Source organism: Bombina bombina, chromosome 8, assembly GCF_027579735.1.
Source record: "Bombina bombina isolate aBomBom1 chromosome 8, aBomBom1.pri, whole genome shotgun sequence".
NCBI lineage: Eukaryota > Metazoa > Chordata > Amphibia > Anura > Bombinatoridae > Bombina > Bombina bombina.
The window spans coordinates 10,752,307-10,770,326 of record NC_069506.1 but is presented as its reverse complement, the minus strand read 5'-3'; positions in this window follow the sequence as shown (position 1 = coordinate 10,770,326).

Below are 18,020 nucleotides of genomic sequence, written 5' to 3'. Positions count from 1 at the left end.
CTATCACATGAATATGTATAAATCATCTGATAAGCCTAACTTGTTAGGCGAAAAAGGCAATGTCCACTGAACAAAAAACACCACCAATGAGCAGGGATTCTAATAGACAGACAATGTGTCTCAGCTAGTTTATGGTTGTATAACCATTGATACAATGTACCTTTCACCTCAGACGGAGGCGTGTATGCAGGTTTAGCAGTGTAACTCCTCTCGGCGGTCCTGTACGCGTCTAGAAGGAGAAATTGGTTGTGACTCCTGTCGGTCCAGTCACGTGAATCTTATTACGACACGATAGAAGAAAACCAGGGTAACCTTAGTATTCAGGGAGCGAGTGTGTCTTTGTATTGTCTCAAAGCACTTTTAATTGCCTTCCCTCTTTTTTAGTAGGTGTTGCCCCAAAGATTTCAACAGGTCTTTGTGTGAAGTAATGCTGTGACAAGTGGACTCGGTGTAGAGAGTCAAAAGTCTATGCGTTTTGCCCCAGACTGGGCTTTATCAAGACTGATGTTACTCTGTTTTACAAAATCCATTTAAAAATGGCTCCCTTTGCTCCAATTGGTGCTTGTGTTTCTCTATTAAAGGTGGATACTTTTTTGACAGATCAGTTAAGGTGAACACATAGTATTATACCTTTTATGGCAGTCTATATTGTTACATTGAAACTTGCTAAGTTTCTGTATATCTTACATTCTTCAGATTGTATATTACTTACAATAGATGTGGTTATATTTCCACATTGTATTCTAAAATTAAATAATTAAACTTTTTCTAAAATAAATATGGCTCCTTCATATATACATGTTGGAATTTGTGCAAATTATATAGTTGTCATATAATATATGTTGTTAATGTATACATTTTTATTTAATTATACAGACGCTTATATAGGAGATGCTGTCTGTAAAGACATTTACAACAGAGGTGTTATATCCAATTATGAATTTAATCCTGAAGGATACAGAGTATCCATTTAGTATATGAGTTCTGCTTCCATTTTCAGTAGCTGTAATTCTCTATTACCCCCTCTCCAATTTGGTACCAATTTCATGACACCCCAATGTATTTCTCTGAAATGTGTATACAAATGGGTTTCTAAATTACCCCTATCTATGCATGAGAGATGTTCCCTGATTCTTTCTCTCAGGGTCCTGGTGGTCTCCCCTATGTACATTTTTTTACAAGAACATTCAATTATGTAAATTACATATCTATCCTTACATCTTATGGTGTCTTTGATGTTTAGTTTGAATTGATTTGTAGGTGACACAATACTTTTTGGTTTTATTACTATGTTTGCACGATCTGCACCCAAAACAGGGATACAATGCTTTAAGAGGATTACCCTCTTTATTAGTTTCCGCGTAAGTTTTCCTTAACAATTTCATTTCAATGGGAGCTAGCAAGCTTTTTATATTTTTTTTGCTTTTTTATAGATAATGTTAGGGTATTCTGATATTTGTTCCCCTATTATTGAGTCAGTTTGGATAAGGTGCCAATGTTTCTTAAGGATCTTTGTGATGATGACATTGTCTGTGTTAAAATCTGTAATAAAGGGAACATTTAGTCTGGTACTATTTTCTAATTTGTTCTCGTTTTTGTCTTTATAAATTAAAAGATTTTTCCTTTCTTTTTTGTCTACCTCTTTTTTTTTTTGCTTGTGACATTATCTCTGGGTTGTAACCCCTTTCAGTAAACCTTTTTTCAAGAATTTCTATTTGTTTTTCCTAATCTCCAATATTAGAACAATTTAATTTTATTCTAATATATTGGCCCTTTGGTATATTTATTGTCCTTCCAGTGGCCTAAATGGCAACTTTTATAGTGTATAAAATTGTTTGCATCTACTTCCTTAAAATGGGTTGAGGTGACTGATTGTTGTTCTATTACATCTATTTCTAAGTCTAGAAAGGTGATATGTGTAGGACTGCATTGGTTAGTGAAACTAAGGCCCGTATTGTTGACATTCATATCCTCCAAAAACTTGGTAAGTTCCCCTATTTGTACCTTCCATATATACAAATATCACATTTTCTAGTTATATATTTTATATATCATGAGATTTGAACCCAGCTCATGCTTGAGAAGAAAATCTTCAAATCCCCATAAAGAGATTAGCATAGCTGGGTGCGAATCTCGTGCCCATCGCTGTCCCCTTTTTCTATAAATAAAAATGCCCATCAAAAGAAAAATAATTATGATAAAGGATACATTTTATACTCTCAAGAATAAACTATTTTTGGGTCTCTCTAAGAGAATCCCTATTCAAATATGTCTGTACTGCCTGTATGCCAAGTTCATGATCAATATTTGTATACACTGATGAAGCATCGCAAGACACCAATATATAATTACTCTTCCATTCTAATTGCTCTAAGCACATTCAACTTTCTGTTGTGTCTTTGAGGTAGGAAGGGAGCTTTTTAACATAACCCTGTAGATAAGCATCTATATATTGTGATAAATTAGTAGCAAGAGAATCAATACCAGAAATTATGGGTCTTCCGGGCGGATTAGTGGGATGTTTTTGTAATTTGGGTAGAAAATAAAAAATAGGTATTTTTGGAAACTTGGGGCTAAAAAAATTATATTCTCTTGTATTAAGAATAGTTTTATTTTTAGCCTCATCTAATAGTTTTGTTAATCTTAATAAAAATGTTTGTATTGGGTCTAATGATAATTTTTTATATGTGGCCAAATCTCCTAATAATCTCTCTGCTTCTAGAATGTATTTATCTCTATCCATCACCACTACCCCCAGACTGTTCTTTCTTTATAGTCAATTTTGTTTGGTATATTCTTTTTACTAGAGTAAATCAAGAAGTGTTACCAGCGCTCAATTGAGAATCTACTATCAATAATTAGTAGAAATTTAAACAATCTGTGTTAGACTGTGTCCCTTAATATGTGGTTGGGTCAGAACTGTTTGTGATTCTTTTTTTACAAAGTACAGGTATTGTGCAGCATGAACAAATGATTCAGTGTACCCCTAACACTGACGGAATGATTGTATAAAAGAGAGTCTTGATCAAATGTAATTCAGCGCTATCAATACAAATAATAGGGGATATATCAAATTCCCCTTTATGCAATTAGACAAACATAGAGAAGTATTTACACTTTGTTTAAAAGTTCATATGTTAAGTTCGTATGGTGGTCACGTATGATAACAATGATTTGCAAAGTAGAGAGTGGATGTCCCCTTACCGGAGATTACCTCAATCGTATGAGGTAATGTATGAACGTCTACCAGATATCTGCTCGCTCTTTTCCGGTCAGTGATGTGTGCCTCTCAGGATTGGATGCTTGATATTGAGGATTTCCGTTGTTCCGAACTTGTGTATGGTACTGTTCAGCTTTGAAACTTCCAAGCCCTTGGTGTTGCTGCCTTGGTGTCTCGCCAGAGTATGGTACTCCAAACTGGTCCTTGGTTCTCCAGACACTCAGAGGAGTAGGGCAAGGGAAACAAAAAAGAGTATATAGCGTAATATTGTTTAAACTATCCTTTATTTCAAACAACATGGTGATAAGTAATACACTCACATGTATGAACCTCAATCAATTTATGAGGTAAGGTAAAAACGTATGCATATATTTATACACCTTGGGTAGGGGTGCAGCTAAAGTTGCTGTGAAGCCGTGTATGGTAGAAATTTGCTGAGAGTCCCAGTGTTATGTGTTCACTTCCAGCTTGTATTTTGACTGTATGTACCTCTGGGTTGCAGCCAATGAGTTATCAAGTATAAAAACTAATAAAGGTGTTTACAACTGCACCCTTATCATATATTAAATGTTGGACATAAGTATTGTCTTTGGTATGAGAGAAGTTAAAAGACTGTTGGCAAATCACAGTATTAAAAGCAAATAAAACACTCCTAGTGGGAGGCCAATATAACAAGTGACATAAGCATAGTTAATTAAAACTTTATAAGACAGATAGATTGCTGAATGCAGCTCCGTTTGAGAGACTACAGGATTAGAGGTGGATAAAACACTTCCTAACAGGAGGCTGATACAGTATGTAACATCAGCAGAGTTAATGGAAACTTTACAAGATTGCTGGATGCGACTCCATATGAGAAACGGTCGCTGATGCTAAAGTACCTGGCTGATATTTCAAAAGTACAAGTTCCAACTGGTCAGCCTAACCAATGGACAAATTGTTCAAAGCAGGCCCCCAAAGGACGCCAGTCATGCTCGTGAACGAGTTAACAAACTGCACTGCCACACTTATATATCCTTACGCGTTTCGAAGTTTGAGTATATATATTCAAAACTTGGAAACGCGTAAGGATATATAAGTGTGGCAGTGCAGTTTGTTAACTTGTATCTTTTTAACGTCAACTTTCGGACAAATTGGCCAACACGCCTCCGTCTGAGGTGAAAGGTACATTGTATCAGTGGTTATACAAACATGAACTAGCCGAGACACATTGTCTGTCTATTAGAATCCCTGCTCATTGGTGGTGTTTTTTGTTCGGTGGACATTGCCTTTTTTGCATAATAAGTTAGGCTTATCAGATGGTTTATACATATTCATGTGATAGCAATTATTTTTAATAAATTGTATATACAATGGTATTTTGCAACATTTTTAATGTATTCAATTACACATTGAAGTATTGGTTTTAAAATTACTGCAGGGAGACCCTTATTAATTAGACTTGTGTTTTCTCTAATATTCTTTTTTTTTTTTTTGTGTTACAAATTAAATACGTTGTTATAATCAATCTGAATACTAGTCTATTTATTGTTTCAATTTTAATATATAATCAGACCGTGCTTTGAGCGCTACCTCTAGATTATAAATTGTATATATTGTTTTAATTGGAGGGGTTAAACTGAGGTAAGCAAGATTTTCCTGAGCGCTTTTGTTTATTTTTCTTTTTGAATATATTAGCCTTATGCTTATCCCATGCATTAATTGCTATGTAGTATAACCTCATGCTTATCCCAGGTATTAACTAGTATGTAGGATAGCCTTACGCTTTTCTCAGGCATTAATTAGTATATAGGTTAACCTTTTGCTTATCCCAGGCATTATAAAGTATGTAAGATAGCCTTATACTTACCGCAGGCATTATGTAGGATAGCCTTATACTTACTGCAGCATTAATAAGTATGTAGGATAGCCTTATACTTACCGCAGGCATTAATACGTTTGTAGGATAGCCTTATACTTACCACAGGCATTAATAAGTATGTAGGATAGCCTTATGCTTATCCCAGGCATTAATTAGTATGTAGGTTAGCCTTATACTTACCCCAGGCATTAAAAAGTATGTAGGATAGCCTTATGCTTATCTCAGGCATTAATTAGTACGTAGGGTCACGATAGTTTTAACTATCTACTGTATTTAATGTAAATATTTCACATTGATATGTTCTGCACACTGCAGAATATTTTCTAAGTATTTATAAATATATACTCCTAAATATAGATATCTGTATATATAATTGTCTATAAATTGGTATAAATATAGATTGCACCAAAAACCACCATATTCTTAGATTCATGAGAATCATTGTACCATGATCTGTTACAGCTACTAAATGTGTCCCTAGTCATTATTGAAGTTAGTTCAGACAATTTATTTCCTAAGCTGTGAGTATTTGTGCTCATGCCACAAATAATATTTCTACTAGAATTTCTAAAACTGCAACTTGGAATGACAATGTTGTCATTGAATGGGGGGCAGGTGGGTATATAATGCTACCCCCCTGTTCTAGTTTAAATTAAATTGAATAAAACATTTAATTTCCTCTCCCAGATACTCTGTTCCTTTAGCATCCAAATGCAGCCCTCTCTCTTAAATAACCCAGCATCTTACCAAACTAAACCATAAAGGCAAGGAAAACCAAATCCTCATTCCTTGCACCACTTATTTAACCAAGAATTAAATTGCAATGTTCCGCTCCATCGTTCCTACTTCCTTCCCATACACAGTTAAAATAGAAGAACATGATACAGTTGGTGCTACATGCTATAAATTATGCCATAGGTCACAAAACTATTTCTGAACAGCAGCAACATATTTACCATCTTTGGCAGCCAGATAATTTCATCCTAATAGGAACAATCACGTCTAATCATTTTCCTTTCTTGATGCTTTAACAGTTCTCAAAATATGACTCTTATCCCTGTGAGCAGTAGCTCCTCAAAGACATCTGAACTCCCTTGCTTTTCCATTACTTTCTCCTAATTTCACATTTTTTTTAAAATAGAGTCACCCACGAACAGTCTTTTCCCCAAAAATACACCTGCCTCTCCTTGTTGGTCTTTGGGGTAGAGGTCTTACTTCCTGAGTCAGATTATAGAGATAACCTACATTAGCGTTAAGCTATTTGTTCTTTTAAAGGGCAGTATAGTATAAATTAAACTTTCATGAGTCAGATAGGGCAGTCAATTTAAACAACTTTACAATTTACTTTAATCAGCAAATTTGCTTTGTTTACTTGATATTCTTTGTTGAAAGCTAAACCTAGGTAAGCTTGTATGCTAATATATAAGCCCTTTAATTAATATATTTCTTTAAATACCCCCCCCCCCCGAATGGTAGGACTGGGTTTCTCCTATTTTCTCAACAATGTGTGAATGTATTTAGTGTTTGCAATACACTTGTAGTATTTTTATGGTTTTATTTTGCAAGGCTGTAGAAAAGGCAATTACTTAGATGGGGTCAGTTTAAGATTTATTATTGTTTCAGCTTTGCCACCGGTAACTAAATTTAATTGAGCTCTGGCAGCTGAGAGTCTTTAAATGGGAAACTTTGCAGCAGATGAGACCTTCTGATACTGCTTTATGCTACACATTTTATCTGTGTACTCTCCTCCAAAAGCTGCTAATTCATTTCTGCCAAGCATACCATTACAGGACATCAAATGGCTAATTAATCTGATTCCGTTCAATACATGGTGTAATTACCGGAGCCATATGAGAAAAACAGGGATATATTTAACAGCAATACAAATTGTCTTGATGCTTTGAGCGCTTGTTTCTAGATCTTTTATCTGCCCCATAAATTAACATACAAAATAATAAATATGCAAAGGACTTGAAAGTATTTTAATCACTGGGATGATTAGTAAGATTTATTCCCAAGGCGCTGTTAAGACTTATTTGAAGACTCTCTGGAACATGTTGGCTGGTTTCACTTGATTCATGTGGATTATAGTTCAAAGTAAATTTGGGATGGGCCATAGATTTGCAATGGTCATATTTAATGAATATGCAATAAGCCACATCAATAAGTTTTTTTTTCTAAAATGGAAATCAGAATTTAATAATTGTGAGTAATTCTAGCAGCCATCATTTAACTAAAGGGACATCATATTTCCCTTGTTTTCTAAATGGTCTTTAAGACAAGATCGAATGTTAATATACAGTCACTTACAGTTTAATGGAGGCTGATTTTAAAATAATATTAATCTTAGATGGCTCAAGCCAACCTTGTAGTTTTATTGAAGATATATTTTATTGCTGGTATGGAATTAAGTCATGGCACAGATATGCTTTCAAAAATAAATGCTGCAAGGCTCTAAAAAACATCTATATTAGCTATAACATTCTCACTTCTAGATTTCACTTAGATATGTAATGCACAATAAAATTATTATAGGAAGAACCAAAAGGTCCATCAAGTCTACTCATTTAACTTGTGTTGTGTAAACTTATTTCTTAAAATATTGATATCCGTGTCCCAAGAAATTATAAATAATATTTTGGGGAGAACTTACATTTTCATGATAAAAGTCATGGGGGTATGGTACAGTAACCTCCCAAAAGTATGAAAAAAATGCAGGCTCTTCCAAAGCTTTGATATTCAAATTCTTTATTCATCATCAGCAGAGTGAAATACAGCAAGGTTTTGGGCTCCCACCCTTTCCTCAGGATTAATAACATATGAGACTATCACAAACATTTTATAGTCAAACTCCACTTCCCCTTATGACATCACCAAGGGGACATTAGCCTATATGCCCAATACTAATACCTATAAAGACATAATTCTTTTTTACATACTCATAACAAAAAATACAAAATGTAAAACAAAATAACGCAATATTTTATGGTAAAAATAAATTACAAAAATAAAGAAAATGTATATTCATGAAGTAGACCCTTTGGATGACATTTTATCCCTAACAAATGTAACTAAGAATTTGGAAGCTTTAAATATTACCTATTAGCTGTGCATAACATTATGGGGATAACTTCTGAGAGGTCCAACACAGTACCCACCCATTGGTGTAGATTGTCCTGTTTTTAAGAGACTATATTAACCCCACCCATGGTCTGCCAAGGCATGTCCCCTGCCCACGTAGACACTCCCACTGCCTGTCCAGATACTCCCCAGGCAATGCCTTGTCTAAAAATATATGATTGATGGGTCCTTTATTAACCTCAGCAATCCCCCAAAGCATCTTGAAAATGTGGGGAGGTATAGGAGCATTAATGTGATTTTAGCTCTGTATGTATAACATTGTAACAAACATTACATGAAAAGCAAATATTCCTACCTTTAGAGATGAAGTAAGGGCGCTAGAAAAGCTTAAAATACCCCTCGAAAGCTTGACAATTGATTAAAAACAAAAGATGACCAGGGACTTAGATAAATTATATGTAAATTTTATAAATCTCCGATTTAGACAAACACAAATTTAAAAACAACACAGAAATTTTTAAAAGGGACGTCTCCCTGTAATTTCACAAATACACTTGTATTATTAAAATCTATATGTATCAAGATACCAGAGTGCAATAGTGGTGGATACTGTAATGTTTCAAAAATAGTTCACTCCTTAGGACATTGCCGTTTATCGGATAATGTCTATATTTAGTCTCCGATGTCAGGTCTACAAAACTCTTGATAGTCGGTCTATATTATATTTGCAAGTATCTGCACTTTATCTGAGATTTTGCAAATTAAAACATCTTTTATTTATAAAGCTCTGAAAGGAGTGAAACACGTAGAAAACACTAGAACCACATATTGAACTACCATCAGACAGAGGAAAAGTTATCAACCCGGGTTGTAATTTTATCTTTCCCTATCCCCTGGTGGATAGCATCAGCAGAGGTTGCATGCAGAGCATTAAGAGCAATCTCCAACTATAATCCAAGCATTAAGAAACGGACCGGACAACAACAGATAAATAGACCGGAAGCCACGGAGGTTCTGGTTGGCTGGGTAGAGAAGAGCCCCTGATTCGGAAACCGTGACGTCAGACGCCGAGATCTCGAGGAACACCCACGAAGCATACTTGACAGAGATCAGCTACCGGTAAACTGTTAACATAAATATAAGACGTTTTAATAAATACCCACATACCCCTAATCTAACCCAAACCCCCCTTAAATTAACCTAACACTAAGCCCCTGAAGATCATCCTACATTATCTTCACCACACCGGGTATCACACTGATCTGTCCTGGTTCTGATGTCTTGATCCAAGCCCAAGCTGGGGGCTGAAGACATCCATCCTCCGGCTGAAGTCTTGATCCAAGCGGGCAGAAGAGGACATCCGGACCGGCAAACATCTTCATCCAAGCCGCATCTTCTATGTTCTTCCATCCGATGACGACCAGCTCCATCTTGAAGACCTCCACCACGGATCCATCCTCTTCTTCCGACGACTAGACGACGAATGAAGGTTCCTTTAAGGGACGTCATCCAAGATGGCGTCCCTCGAATTCCAATTGGCTGATAGGATTCTATCAGCCAATCGGAATTAAGGTAGGAAAATTCTGATTGGCTGATGGAATCAGCCAATCAGAATCAAGTTCAATCCGATTGGCTGATCCGATCAGCCAATCAGATTGAGCTTGCATTCTATTGGCTGATCGGAACAGCCAATAGAATGCGAGCTCAATCTGATTGGCTGATCGGATCAGCCAATAGAATGCAAGCTCAATCTGATTGGCTGATCCAATCAGCCAATCAGATTGAACTTGAATCTGATTGGCTGATTCCATCAGCCACTCAGAATTTTCCTACCTTAATTCCGATTGGCTGATAGAATCCTATCAGCCAATCGGAATTTTGAGGGACGCCATCTTGGATGATGTCCCTTAAAGGAACCTTCATTCGTCGTCTAGTCGTCGGAAGAAGAGGATGGATCCGCGGTGGAGGTCTTGAAGATGGAGCCGGTGGTCATCGGATGAAAGAACATAGAAGATGCGGCTTGGATGAAGATGTTTGCCGGTCCGGATGTCCTCTTCTGCCCGCTTGGATCAAGACTTCAGCCGGAGGATGGATGTCTTCAGCCCCCGCTTGGGCTTGGATCAAGACATCGGAGCCAGGACGGAACGGTGTGATACCCGGGGTGGTGAAGATAAGTTAGGAAGATCTTCAGGGGCTTAGTGTTAGGTTTATTTAAGGAGGGTTTGGGTTAGATTAGGGGTATGTGGGTGGTGGGTTGTAATGTTGGGGGGGTATTGTATGTTTTTTTTCTCCAGGCAAAAGAGCTGAATTCTTTGGGGCATGCCCCGCAAATGGCCCTTTTAAGGGCTGGTAAGGTAAAAGAGCTTTTCTATTTTAATTTTAGAATAGGGTAGGGCATTTTTTTATTTTGGGCGTCTTTGTTATTTTATCAGGGGGCTTATAGTAGGTGTAATTAGTTTAAAATTGTTGTAATATTTTTCTTATGTTTGTAAATATTTTTTTATTTTTTGTAACCTAGTTCTTTTTTATTTTTTGTACTTAAGTTAGTTTATTTCATTGTATTTATTTGTAGGTATTTTATTTAATTAATTTATTGATAGTGTATTGTTAGGTTTAATTGTAGATAATTGTAGGTAGTTTATTTAATTAATTTATTGATAGTGTAGTGTTAGGTTTAATTGTAACTTAGGTTAGGATTTATTTATTTTACAGGTAATTTTGTAATTATTTTAACTAGGTAACTATTAAATAGCTATTAACTATTTAATAGCTATTGTACCTGGTTAAAATAATTACAAAGTTGCCTGTAAAATAAATATTAATCCTAAAATAGCTACAATATAATTATAATTTATATTGTAGCTATATTAGGATTTATTTTACAGGTAAGTATTTAGCTTTAAATAGGAATAATTTATTTAATAAGAGTTAATTTATTTCGTTAGATTTAAATTATATTTAACTTAGGGGGGTGTTAGTGTTAGGGTTAGACTTAGCTTTAGGGGTTAATACATTTATTAGAGTAGCGGTGTGGTCCGGTCGGCAGATTAGGGGTTAATTATTGTAGGTAGGTGGAGGCGACGTTGGCGGCGGCAGATTAGGGGTTAATAAATATAATATAGGGGTCGGCGGTGTTAGGGGCAGCAGATTAGGGGTACATAGGGATAATGTAGGTAGCGGCGGTGTACGGAGCGGCAGATTAGGGGTTAAAAAATATATGCAGGTGTCAGCGATAGCGGGGGCGGCAGATTAGGGGTTAATAAGTGTAAGGTTAGGGGTGTTTAGACTCGGGGTTCATGTTAGAGTGTTAGGTGCAGATTTAGGAAGTGTTTCCCCATAGGAAACAATGGGGCTGCGTTAGGAGCTGAACGCTGCTTTTTTGCAGGTGTTAGGTTTTTTTTCAGCTCAAACTGCCCCTTTGTTTCCTATGGGGATATCGTGCACAAGCACGTTTTTGAAGCGGGCCACGTCCATAAGCAACGCTGGTATTGAGAGTTGCAGTGGCGATAAATTATGCTCTACGCTCCCTTTTTGGAGCATAACGCACTGAAAACGCAGCCATTCTGTGAACTCTGAATACCAGCGGTATTTAAAAGGTGCGGGGGAAAAAAAGTCAGCGTTAGCTACGTGGGTCGTTACCGACAAAACTCTAAATCTAGCCGCTTGCCTTGCTTCAAACATTGTGGAGTACAAATAATAGCTTGCAACTTATACATATATCACAATATGCAGGAGTATGCAATCAAGCGTTAATGGCAAGATCAAGTACACTTAAATGGAAACCTCTTTTTTTCTTGAGAATAACAGCATTGAGGTAACTACATTACTGACCTCTAAGGGGTCAAGTGAAGTGATAAATGAATGGTGAATGGTAGTTACTAGGGCCTATTTATAAGTAAGAGGGTGAGTCAGCAGACCAGAGCTGCTTTAAGTTTAGGAGAGGGGGGGACGTGTCATAGAGTTTTAGAGGCACAGTGGTGTTATTATGGTATGGTTTAGTAGGATCTCCATTGGGCAGATTATGAACTTAAAGGGACAGTCTAGTCCAAAAAAAAAACTTTCATGATTCAGATAGAGCATGCAATTTTAAACAATTTTCCAATTTACTTTTATCACCAATTTTTCTTTGTTCTCTTGGTATTCTTAGTTGAAAACTTAACTTAGGAGGTTCATATGCTAATTTCTTAGACCTTGACGGCCGCCTCTTAAGAATGCATTTTTACAGGTTTTTCACCACTAGAGGGTGTTAGTTCATGTTTTTCATATAGATAACACTGTGCTCGTGCACGTGAAGTTACCTGGGAGCCATCACTGATTGGCTAAACTGCAAGTCTGTCAAAAGAACAAATAAAGGGGCAGTCTGCAGATGCTTAGATACATGATAATCACAGAAGTAAAAAATATATACATATAACTGTGTTGGTTATGCAAAACTAGGGAATGGGTAAACAAGGGATTATCTATCTTTTAAAACAATAACAATTCTGGTGTAGACTGTCCCTTTAATGGGATGGGTAAAAGAGTGGCTGATATACAAAAACAAATCTCCATTATTCTTGGCGTAATACGTGTATCTGCTGTATGTATTACTCTTATTACTCTTAAAATAAAGCCTGGAACATAATTATTAAGATGGAGAAGAGTATAAAAGCATATGGATATTAAGACTTAAAGAGATATATCATGGAATATGTATGTCACGGTTGCCAAAGAGCGCGGCCATTCTAACCTATAGTAGTATGAATGTGTAACATAAACTATATGACAATATAAAGCAGCATTAAACAAAACCGCTCATATTGGGAGCCAATAGCACCTAGATATGAGTGGTGGATGTGGCTAGAGGAGTGTTAGTAAGTCCTAATATAGTGTATATGCTATCTGGGAGGGGGCATAGAGAGTGGCAGTGGAAGAGGAGCATATGAACTATAATTATGGAGGGAGGGAAGTTACATGTGTGTGTAGCTTTATATGGACTGACTAGAATGTAAATGGGGTCATAAGAATGTGATGTGTAGGATTAAAGATTAAGTAATGATGACTTATTACTCAAACTACTAGGATGAGCTTAACATGGAAATAGGATACTGGAAGGCCAAATTGGGATTATAAAATATGTGGTTTAGGACCCTCAGTAGTGACAAAATATGAATACAGCAGCCACTAGCGTGGGTAAAAAAAGGTAAGGAACATGTAAATATTTTACACAAACCCATATTCATTTGAAACCTATAAGAATTGTACAGCATACATATAATATATATATTAGTTAAAGGTTTACATAAAAAAAATCATGTGATAGCAAGTGATTTGTAACCATTTACCTACATAGGTCTCAAATGTATAGAAAGTAATATTAAGAGAGAAAACAAACAAACCAATGATGGTGCAGTAGCAGATAAGCACTTAGCTAGTGAGAGAACACCATAAATGTACATAAACATGTACCCCCAGATTGGGAGATTTAGCAAATATCAGCAGTCCAGGGGCCCCCCAATATCTTATTGCCTGCCATTAGGATCGGACAAGCTCTTCTACGCTGTACATGACCTGAAGCGTGTATTAGGTGCTGCGCGGTGTGCTCCTCTATCATAGATCTAAACTCCAGGCCTGTGGCAATCGGCTGCTTCGCTATAGGGTCCGATAGCACTGCAGTAACCCCACAACACTCGTTCAGCTGACTATCCGGACAAACAGATAGGTTCTCTTGAGGACGGACCTCCTTAGCCTGCTCAGGATATGTACTGAGCTCAGGAAGAGATTGGGCATCAGAAGTTTCAGGCAGGCCTGATGACAGTGTGTCACTCCCGCCCTCTGCTGTCACAGGGTAGGAGATTAGTTGGCAAGCTTCATGGGCAGGCAAATCAGGCACTCCACAAAAGAAGCACATGATGCCTCAAAATATTAAACTGCGAGTCCATAATTTGCCCCAGTGTGGCAAGTGCAGCAATGATGTCCGCCTCCATTTTGAGTAGACGTTGCATGTGCGTTTGAAATGTTCTCTCTTCTTTACTCTATTCCCCTGGTATATGGGAGTTGAATAGCTGGTGTGCTGCTACTGAGATGCCCAGATAGCCGGGTGGGTTTATCTCTGCAGTATAATGTCAACTGCTATGCCCCAGGAAACGGAGGAGAAGCGGGAGCTAGTACCAGGGCTACTACTGGTATCTTGATTAGTCCAAAATATTGTTCCCCACTGCACTAGGCATATAATATTAGTACCATCCAGGGCAAGATATGTTGATGTCACTTATTCCTTGTGTATAGGGCATCGATGTCTCTCCAGAAACAGGATAATTAACGGATTATTATGTGATAAGTGAAGAGCTCCCATTTTTCCAGCCCAGCATGGCTGCTCCCCAGACACGCCCCCAAAATATATATCTTTATATACACATACAAACATATAACAGTTGTCCAGAGCTCTGAAGTTGCACTAAAGTGAATAAGTTTACTTTCAACTAGTAATAAGCGTGCAACAGTTAGAACTCCACTCGTAATTTTGCTCATAGTAGGGCTTCTTGGTGTTTGAAGGATGTTTTGCACTGAAAATATTTTGTGTAGTTGGGGCATTTTAAGATGGAGGATATTATAGGGAAACCTGGGTTGTTGGGGGAATTGTGATGAGAGACATTTAGGGAGGTCCTTTTGATAATGGGGATATTGTAATAACAGTAATTGCTTATTGGGGGCTATATTTGCTTTGGGTGTCCGAGTGCCAGGACAGACTAGAGGAACTGAGTCACGTAAGATTATTTGTGAAAGGGGATGGATCATGATTAAGTAATAACGTTAGGGAGCCAGACCAGCAAATAACAGTTACAGTTAATTACAATAGAGCTGTTTCTAAATAATAGCAATCTCAGTGTGATCAAGTCACTAAAATGAGGCCACTATGACCAATTTCTTGTTACTAGATTTTGTTGTAGCAGCTTAGAATCTAGCCCTACTTGTTTAGCATTGAGTTAACTAATTCCACTTGGAGATGTGTACTTCAACTTTATTTAAATTCTGAGCAAAAGGCATTTTCTATGCCAAAAATCCTAACAAGAAATATGGGAATACTTTGAAGAAGAAAAAATGGTTCTCAGTTAATGAGGAGAAGAGAATGAAAATTTGTCTGAAAATGTTCATATTTGACTGCACTGAGTAACAGATATTCCCAGGAAAACATATTTAGAACTTCAGATCTGTCTACGCTAAGTGTTTTTTTTGTCTGTATTGCTAATTTGTGGCAAAAGAGATTTGTTAAACTCAATTAAGTGTTTGAATTTTGGATTTATTTCCAAATTCCCAACTCTCATTCATTTGTGAACCTCAGGGTTGGCATTTCTAAAAACAAATCCACAGGACACCTATTTCACAATAATAGCACTTGGGAAACAAAAATTAAAATTAAAAAAGTAATGAGTGTTTAATAATTATGCTCACATCTAACAGCACAGTTTAACGAATATGGCTATTCAGAAATTAAAATTAGCACACATGTAAGATGCTGAAAAACTTCAAATGTATTATCAATGAATCACACTGGTTTACAGTCATATCCATCAGCATTTCCTTGTGAAACCTTTGTATACAACTGATTTTTGTGCTTAAAGGGAGGTTGTGTTACCAATATTCTGGATGACTGTAAAACATCACATGTATTAAAAAACTTAAAAATACATGAAGCAGGACCCTCAAGATAATTTTCTCATGGATTTATGGACCTTCACACAACCAAGATGTAAGCAGTGAATGCTCAGTTAATAAACTGGCTGATACTAAAAAGGGGTAGAAATAACAAGTAAACTGGTAGTTTTTTTCTAGCATAATGCAGAAATACCTGTGTACTGCACACAACACATCATTTGTGTTGTAAAAAATAGGTAATCAGATTTGATTTACTCTCCAAAGACTCTTTGCTAACATGGGGCTGGTTGCCATTCAGTTGGAAAAAATGAAGCTTTAAGCTACTGAAGAACCCAACAGCTCCATTTTAGTACCAGGTTTCCATTGAAATATTTTGCACAGTTCGTGCAGTCGCTCTTTTCCTATAGGTGTACGTTAAAGTTGTTTTAACGATTCAATCCATAAAACTTTGTTGCTATGGTAACAATATATTATATTTAGTGCTGCCCTAGGAATATGTCTAGTTTGAATTATGGAGATATTTGCTTGAATATATTTCTATATATAAACACATATTATTATTTACAGGAGATCATAACTGCAACTATTCCTATACATAAACCAGCGCTAAATATAACATACAACAATATATTTATAAAGTGAAACTCTTGCATTGTTTGCAAACATTTCTATTTTAATTAGAACTAGGCCTCAAAAAGCAAATTTTTCCTCTTTTACACCGAGTTGAGTTTGGCGTAATTTTTTCAATTTATTGACAGCCTCCGAGAGTAACATAGTAACATAGTAGATAAGGTTGAAAAAAGACTGAAGTCCATCGAGTTCAACCTATACAAATCTAAAATACTTACAAAAAGCTCCAGTGTTTTAACTATTTGCGCTTTCAGTGGAAACCTGGTGTAATATAGCACTTTACGGCTTCTAATATTGTCTATGGGATGCGTTATTTTTTCTGCCCGCTGGATTTTGTATAACCCGCCATCAGAAGCTTCCAACAGTATATTTTTCATTTTACAACCTCACAAAAATCCAATAGTCCTTGGTTGGGTTGGTTTAGGGACAATAAGGCAAACTTTTATAAGAATCAGTAGGGTACTAAAGGTTTGTTTCAAATCACAAATGTATAGGAAAATCATACGGTTAGACATTTGGATTGATCTACTTGTATTTTAGGTGGCAAACCACTCAATTAGTTTCAATAGCCTCAACTGTTCAGAGAAGTTAGTTCAGTACTTACATTATATAAAGTGTTCAAACATATTAGACCAATTTATTAAACTGCAGCTGAACAATGTTCCAACATTCGGGCCAGCGAGGATCTACTCAAGAAGTCCTCCCCAATGCAACCACTTGCTCATCAGCAGCGCTTCTCAATCATCCCTTATAAATCAGTCAGGCAGGATTTAAATCTTAAAAATTCTTAAGAAATAGCAGTTTAAAGATTCTCGCTTGCATCACAAGGGTTCTGAAGCTGAATTAGCAGCTTCATAAAGGAAATCTGTTGTTTAAAAAGCATTGTCTTTCTGAATTTCATCCTAAGAATATCTTGAAATTGTACTTTTTGCAGGGGGAGAAAATCCAAAGTTTTACCTTAGTTTGGGGTCAACTGGTAAAAAACCTGGTAGAATCAAATCCATGTAAAATATTTAAAATAAAAAAGGACAATAATTTTCAAAAACATTAATATTAAAAGAGATTTTCATTAAGCCTGCCTATCCAGAGAACATATAAAGTACCCAAACTATTTATTGATAATAATAATGTTTCTTACTTTTATGATTCCAGGTCCAGGTCCATTTTTTTTCCCTTTCCTTTGATTTTAAATTAAAGTCACATAGTTCTCAAAAAATTTCATATAATTAATCTAAAGAGCAATACTGATTTTCTTTAGTTGTTTATATGTAAACATATAAAAAAATATGGTTTAAATATAAACTGAAGATTGTTCAACAGTATTAGTTGTGTGCTTTTAACAAATGACTAATGTCATTGACTCATATCAGCAAATTATTATTGTCAAGGAGAGTTTTTCAGCCAGTGATCATTAGTAGAAAGTACCTTTCAGGTAATAAGTGTTTATAGGAAATACACAACTAATACCAAATTCATTAAAATTTAAATTAAAAAGCTTTTACTTTTTCAGGGATTTTTTTTTTAAATGGCACTATTTAATATGGGTGATTTTTAAACATTTTACAATATCCCTTTAAATAAATAATAATAATA